This window comes from Asparagus officinalis, chromosome 5, assembly GCF_001876935.1.
Source record: "Asparagus officinalis chromosome 5, Aspof.V1, whole genome shotgun sequence".
Lineage (NCBI taxonomy): Eukaryota > Viridiplantae > Streptophyta > Magnoliopsida > Asparagales > Asparagaceae > Asparagus > Asparagus officinalis.
The window spans coordinates 100586873-100594602 of NC_033798.1; the positions used below are offsets into that span (position 1 = coordinate 100586873).

The window sequence follows — 7730 nt, forward strand, 5'->3', positions numbered from 1 at the left end:
GTGAAGTCTATGTATTCAAAGTCATAGCATTAAGTCTAAGAAAAGCAATTCTCTTAGCACAACGTTACATGTGGAACGGATCTAGACAATCCGCATGCTAGCCCGATTCAAACGGTAATCGGTAAAGGCATATTAAACCCGTTGAGGGCTGGGGTTTGCTAAAAATCCCGTAAATCTTGTCATTCAAAATAAACGCAGAAAGATCACGAAAGAAGCAAGTGCAGAGTCTCTATTAATAGATCGAGTCAAAAGCATACAATAAAAAGCTCTTTAGCCCGAAGGCAGTTGGCGGCTGAGAACATGAGACTTTAAACTAAAAAGTCTATCTACATAACTCTGCTCGAGTTCTGCCTGCAGATCAGCTCGAGCAGATTCTTCAGAACTGCTCAAAATCTCCGCGGCTTCACTCTTCAGCTTCATCAGTCTCTCCTGGGTGGATCCTAGCCTCTCGAGTGCCTGTTCACGAGAACACTCTAATCCAGCCAGGGTCACGCCACTGTGCCAGCCTATGCTCCAGCTGAGAGGACACGAAAGAAGAAGCCCCGTTAGTCTCCAATTCCTTCAACTCTCGGATCTCTGACTCTAGGGCAGTGAAATCGGCAGTGAAGGAATCGGCCAATTCCGGGTATCCTTCTTCCCTCATCATCATCATGTGGCGAGAAAAGGAACGCCTGAACTGATCGAAACTGTATCCTCTATGAAGAAGTTTCTCGATCATGCCGTTATAAAAGGCAGTGAAGAAGCCGAGGTCCGTACGGAAAATGTCTCTGTTAGGATCGGTATCGACCAAAAGGACGCGGACACGCTCATATAGAGAGGATCGAGATCCTACAAGCAACAACATAGAAGTTTAGCAGATTATCGAATACGATAAGGAAATTCAAAGGCAAATTCCTAGCATACCTATGCCGACTGAGGTCCCCTCGGGCTGAGGTCCGACAGACTCCGAGATAGCGGCAGAAGTGGTCATGGAGGGTATATCAACCCCTGCAGGCAGATTGCTCATACCACTCGGTACCGCTCTCAGGCAAACTATCAGTCCCAGAAACTATAGTGGCATCAGGCACAACGGCTGGTCCTATAGTTGCACTTCTTTATTAGTCAAAATGAAAATTTGGACAAATAAGGAGAATCGGGACAAGAAGATCGTATGCCTACCGGTAATCCCACCGTCATCAGATGCGACGGGAATGCCAAGAGTCATAAGGGTATCGGCCCAAGCGGCTGGTCCTATGATTACACTCATCCATTAAAAAAATGAAAAAAAAATGAATGAAAAGCAGTGCGACATCCAAGATCGTATGCATACCTGCAAGTCCGTCACTTCGAGGTAAGCTAGATATGCCGGGAATCGATATTGGGTTAATCCCAATGACTGGCGCTATAATATTAATCCTTCGTTAGTCAGACAAAAGATCAGGCAAGATGAAGGGAATCAGATATATACCTGTGAATGAATCACTCTCAAAGAGTGGTCTCACGGTTCCTCTGGCAGTCTGTTCAGCCAGCATGTCAGCTAATAAGCCAGCATCGGGTTTCGAGAAGCTTGGTACAGGAGCACACCCCCGTTCCTCGAAGCCTATATCATGATAGGCTCCATCCTCAGCTGGCTTTTCCATCGCGACATCTGCAGGGTAACCTAAATGTTGGAAGATGAGGAGGAAAGGAAAGCTCAGAAATACCTGCAGCAAAAACAGAAGATTCTCTTTCCCCATGCTTGAGGAGGGTATCATTGGATGTAGATTTACCTGAATGCTCAAGATCGATGTTTAGATCGATGCCCAAAGACCCGTCGTGAAGGGCGTCGCACATCTGCTGCATGAAGCAATCCATGTTATCAGATCCAGGAGATACCGGACCCGGTGGAAGTTCGCCCTCTTCAAAGAACCCTGGAGCATAAAACATGGTTACGAATCCCAAGAGGTAAATCATCTTAAAGCAATAAAAATAAATGTTACCTTCTCCTCCATCGGCGATGCTTCCTAAGTCCACTCCATAAGGACGCTGGCCATCGTGGGGTTTATGAGCAGTCTTCTTCCTTTTCGGGGCGCCAGCCCTCCTAGGACCAACAGGTCGGTCATGCACAGACTTGTCACACGTCTCAACGTGCGTGGGAGCTCGATCGTCAGGCCCTGGGCTCGTATAACGAGGAGCTGGCGACTCATGATCGTTAACTGTCCTACCTAAGGTGACAATGGTCATTTCATTAAACGAACAAGATCTGTCGTTTATACCAATTAGAATGGAGAAGGAAAAAATCAAAGAGCATGACAAACCTGTATCGAGTTCTTCTCTGTCGGTATCTACATCCACATATTCTTCCTCGGAAGTCTCGTCGTCATCACCCGTAGGAAGGAGCTCTTCATCATCTTGGAGAAGAGATTTGGCAGGCCCCTTTCTCTGCTTCTGAGCAAGCTCAGCCCTGCGAGCAGCCATCACAGCAACCTGGACCGAGTGCTCGGACTGTAACTCTGAAAGGCTCCTCACACCTATGGACTCATAAGCGGAAAGGAACCACTTGCAACTGAGGAAAGTGGTCAGCGGCTTACGCCTATATGAAGGAAGAGCAAAATGGGCTCCAGTGCAGCCCACCATAGTCCACAGCCATGCTCGTACGCCATCAATCAGTCCTCCCTTAACCTGCAGACCACGGCTTGGATTCCCAACATATAGTTGGTCATAGCCGAACTGACGAGCAAAACGGCAGGGAAGGTAAGGCTCTATGTGGCATCGATTCTTCACCCAGAGAACAAGATACCCAACGCGGATGTTCACTAACCAAAGAGCAAAATGGGCTCCAGTGCAGCCCACCATAGTCCACAGCCATGCTCGTACGCCGTCAATAAGCCCTCCCTCAACCTGCAGACCACGGCTTGGATTCCCAACATATAGTTGGTCATAGCCGAACTGACGAGCAAAGCGGCAGGGAATGTAAGGCTCTATGTGGCATCGATTCTTCACCCGGAGAACAAGATACCCAACGCGGATGTTCACTAACCAGCGGAAACAACCAACGTCGAGAACAGTCCGGTCACTTCTAGGTTTCTCCTCGTCAATCAGCACGTCACCGTAGCGACCCGAAAAATGAGGAAAACACTTGAAGAACTCCCAGCTCTTACGGACTCGAAGCTCTCGTTGTACATCACTGAATTTGTTCCCGAGCTATCTGCTCTTCTCCAACAGCTGCATAAAAGGAACGGGGATGTCAACAACGCTGGGCGCCGACATCAAGTCGGGACGGTGGAGAACGAGCCACGCCATCAGATATGCATAAGGAAGCTCGACCTTCGGACAAATAAGCTCGGTCGATGGTTCAGAACCCCTCTGCATAAACTACTGACTAGACACCTAAGCCCGCAATGGATGCCAGCAACCATCGCTGGGAGCAGAGAAAGCTCTCTCCCGTAAGCTAGCTGAACTGCAGGGAAGAGCACCTCGATAGGTAGAGCGTCTGAAGGCTGGTACGGAACAACACATTTCTTCAACCAGAGAGCAAGGTAGCCTGCTAGTAGAGTCCGGGACCCAATGGACTTCTGTGCACGGCAGAGAAACGAACGAAACTTGGTTCCCGCAGGAAAAGCTCCCTCAGCGCTGGCAATGGTGTAAGAACGAGCCTCAGCCTTCTCCACCAACTCATTAACGGCGGTAGGGGTCAACACATCTAATTCACGAATGGGCTCGCTGGAATTACCCTCCAAATTCTGGAACAAATAGCTAGCAAACTGCTTCAAACTGATCTGCTTCTTCCTTTTCGCTAGAAGAGAAGTCTGGGCCAAGGAGGTATAATAGTGACAAGTAAGATCCCAGAGAGTGTCATACATATCGGGAGTATCTTTCTTCAACCACTCCAACTGCTGGTTCGAGGGAAAATACTCCTGATATGGACAATCCCCCATCGGAAGACCAGAAACCTGATGCATCTCATGCAAGGCCAACCCTAACTCGCCGCCGCTGGTCAGGAAGGTGTTACTATCAGGCATGTATGTCTCTAACAACGCCAAGAAATGGCGACAGCTGACCGGGATTCCGTACATGGTGGCTCGTATAGGTGCATACAATCCACTGCTCTTCAAATCCCTCTCCCAGCGCGCCAAGACGAAACTGGTCATGCGTGCCCACCACCCCTTGGCTAGTGAGGAAGCCCAACCATAGCATCTATAATCTGGTGGAGGTAACCTTCTCCCCAGAAGAGCCAGACGATTACCCACGGTAGGAGCAGCTGCTGACACCTCGCCCGGGGGTGCAGTGTCAAGGCCCATGATCCCTGGTCGAAGGCCACGAATATCATGATGCCCGCTAGAACCAGGAGTCTTGTGATGAGAGGCATATCCACACTGGACTCACTCAGCATCATCAGTAAGGTGCCATGTCGCTCCACAGCCTGTCCCTTCAAATGAGTGAAAGAATATTGACGCGGAATGGAGGGAATGTACAAAACAGCTCCTTCGTCGAGAGTCAGCCAGTGTTCCTCGGTAAGGGTCAGCGTAGCAGGATCCTCGACGTGATCTCCGAACAGGAAACTCGGCTTCTTTAAAGCCTGAGTAGAGGTAGAATCCGCAGTAAAGGAGGCATCCGTAATAAGCTGACGCAAGCAATGACGCCCTCCTTCCCGTATCAAACGATAGAATTCGTCAGAACGATCTCTGTCAAACCGAGGGAGTGGACCAACGGCTTGCCTGAGAGAAGCTGAGGAGAAGACCTCCCGGCTACAACCAGTGTTGGCATGAGGAGGAAGGCTACCCGTGGGAAACTCAACTGCAATAAAACACAAGGATAGAGTCAGAAAATCCATCTCATAAGAAGAAAGATAAGCTCATTCACGGAATAATTGGAGAGACGATTTTGAGTGTCCTACACTGGAAGAACGGTATGCATCATCACGTAAATAACGTGGTAACATACACCGACCTATAAGGTGTAGGAAGACACAAAATCGCCCCAATATACCAGAAGACTTGAATTGGCCAAGCAAAACAAATCCGAAACCTTAACCCCCGTGAAGGAGGGTGTCGGTTCTTCCTTCATGACCCGCGAAGAGGTCAATCAGGGATACAGAAAATATAAATTCTCACCCCCAAAGAAAGAGACCGCTGGATAAGATGCCGCAGGAACCTCTTCCTCGCTGTGCTGCGAATGAGAACGACTCCTACGAGGTCGAGGTCGGCGTGGAGACATTGAAAATCTGCAACGAAAAGCAGCAAGTCAGGTACAATCTAAAATATGAATACACGAAATTTAAAAGGGAAATTAAGAACTTTAATTAAAATCCTATGTATAAACAGGATTTTATAGTTGAAGTCTAGTTAAACCTACAAATTTCGTGCATGCGAAACAATGATTGTCATTTTTCGCAGTGAACTTTGGTGAGATACCCAAAATACCCTTTGTGTTCAAGGCTAAATTCGGGTCAAGGACACGCTCGAGTTGGGTCATGGTCATCATATTTGTTCATCTAGCACCCCCAACATCCCATAATTTTGGTTAATTTTACAAATAAACCCTTTTGTAAAATGTAGCCAAATTTGCAAATAAACCCCTCCACAAATTTCGGTTTGGTTTTCGCATACCCTTCTCAAAACTTTAGTCATGGGTTTGTGGTCTAAATTCTTGGAATTTCAGTCAGCCCTTTTGCAAATAAACCCCTCTACACTTTGTGGGTTGCTTTTTGCAAATAAACCCCTCAAACAATGTCGATTCTTTTGCATAAAAGCACCTTTCAAATTCGGCCAAAAGGAGTAAAATTTCAGTCCTAAATGTCAGCCCCCTTTGCATAAAAAACCCTCAAATTTCAGTCCAATTTTGCACAAAAGCCCCTCAAATTCGGCCATATTGTGGATTTTACATAAAACCCCCCAAATTCTTGTGCATACACAACTCATCATCAAAGAGCCTATCCTCTAACTCATGAGAACAAAAAGCTATGATCTTTGCATACAAATTCGTGGCATACCCTCATTACATGTATAAAGTTTCAATTTTTGCCAAAAATTGAGAGAGTTTTTTTTGGAGGAGAAGCTTACCCAAAACCAAGAAGCTTCCTTTGAACTTGAGATGAAGGAGAAACCCTAGCTTGGAGGAGAGGAAATTTCGGCCAAGGAGAGAACACCAAAATCCGAAATTTCTTTATGGAGTTTATGGGTTTTGAGTTCTTGAAAGAAAGGAAACAATGGTGGAAGGATGAAAGGAGGAAGAAAGAGCTTTAGAAAGAGAGGGAATCTTTTTGAATTTTGGAAAGAGGGGGAAACAAAAAAGGAAAGAAATTCAAAAGAAAGAAGAAAAGAGGGGGGGGGAACCACGGTTTTGGCCAAGACACCCCAGTCAACGCGTAACCCTAGGTCAACGCCGGTCAACGCTTAACCCTAGGTCAACGCCAATCAACGCGTTGCGACCAAAGTCAACGTTTGACGATTCAAAACTCTAGGGTCAACGCCGGTCAACGCGTAACCCTAGGTCAACGCCAATCAACGCGTTGCGACCAAAGTCAACGTTTGACGATTCGAAACCCTAGGGTCAACGCCGGTCAACGCGTAACCCTAGGTCAACGCCAGTCAACGCATTGCGACCAAAGTCAACGTTTGACGATTCGAAACCCTAGGGACAACGCCGGTCAACGTGTAACCCTAGGTCAACGCCAGTCAACGCGTTGCAACCAGAGTCAACATACTGTGATCCGAAACCCTAAGTCAACACAATGTGACGGAAGTAGTTCAAAGTCAACTCAATAACACGAGCCAAACTCAATTCATCAGCTGTAGACTCGAGACTCCGACGACGGCCAAGCGATAAACGCAGCGCCGGAAGAACTTCGACTATTCGTCAAAGCATTGAATAGATCGAAAATCGAAGGAGCCAAGAGTTGAAGCTAACTACAGGTCCTTACGCCGACTGAAGGCTAGACCAATCACATCCAAAGTATTCCAGCCTCTTCTATAAAAGAAACGAGTCCGGAACGCTTTGGAGGGGGTATCTGTAGGTATCAAAAATTGCCTATAGGTCTCCACGAACAGTTCAGTGTTAAAGAGCGACGATGAACGTTACTATCCGATCCACAGGAGTTCGATTGACGTCGATGAACGATTGAAGTGAATCGACGAACTACGTGAGCTGATAGGATTTCGGAATAGCGAAGGCACGGGCCCATCGGGAACTCTGCGATGTTCACGAAAAGAACAATGACCTTCATGTCTCAATCACTCTATAGATAATCCAACCATCGGAGCGGATCGAACTCTTTGTCAATCTTCCAACGCACTTGGAATCACTCAAATCCGAGTTCGGACGAAGAATTTACGGCGAAAACAATCAAACATACGCAACGGAGCGTCTCAGGCTGAACTGGGACACCCGGGGTGTCTCGGGAAAGTCAAAACACCCCAGGGGTGTCTAGGCTTTGCCTAGACACCCCAGGGGTGTCCCAACGCCCTATGTGTGCCTTTATGCCTATAAATAGGAACCTTAGGCCTCACTTTTGGAGGATCTGGATTTTTGGAGAGTTGGCGAAGCCCTGCTGCAGTGAAGAGTGGTCGAGTGCTTCAACACAAGAGAGGTCTTCATCACCCGTGTCCGTTCCTTAGCATTACCCTTCGCCGATAATCCTAAGAAGAGCAAATATCTCGTTTTAGCCGAGATAGGCGCTTCAAGCTTCTAGATCTCCTCGCGGATCAACGAAGCTCTGCCCGATTTTTTCTGGATTAGATCTGATTGCCAGGTAGTCCACGGATATCGACGTC

The 7730-nt window shown here is 47.5% G+C and overlaps 1 long non-coding RNA gene across 1 annotated transcript; it reads right to left on the reverse strand.

The window, feature by feature from the left end:
- LOC109842708 lies at window positions 1158–1506 on the reverse strand. The gene is made up of 3 exons (XR_002247353.1): window positions 1448–1506; window positions 1310–1381; window positions 1158–1230 (listed from the first exon to the last, which is right to left on the reverse strand). It is a non-coding gene; the product is annotated as an uncharacterized LOC109842708 (long non-coding RNA).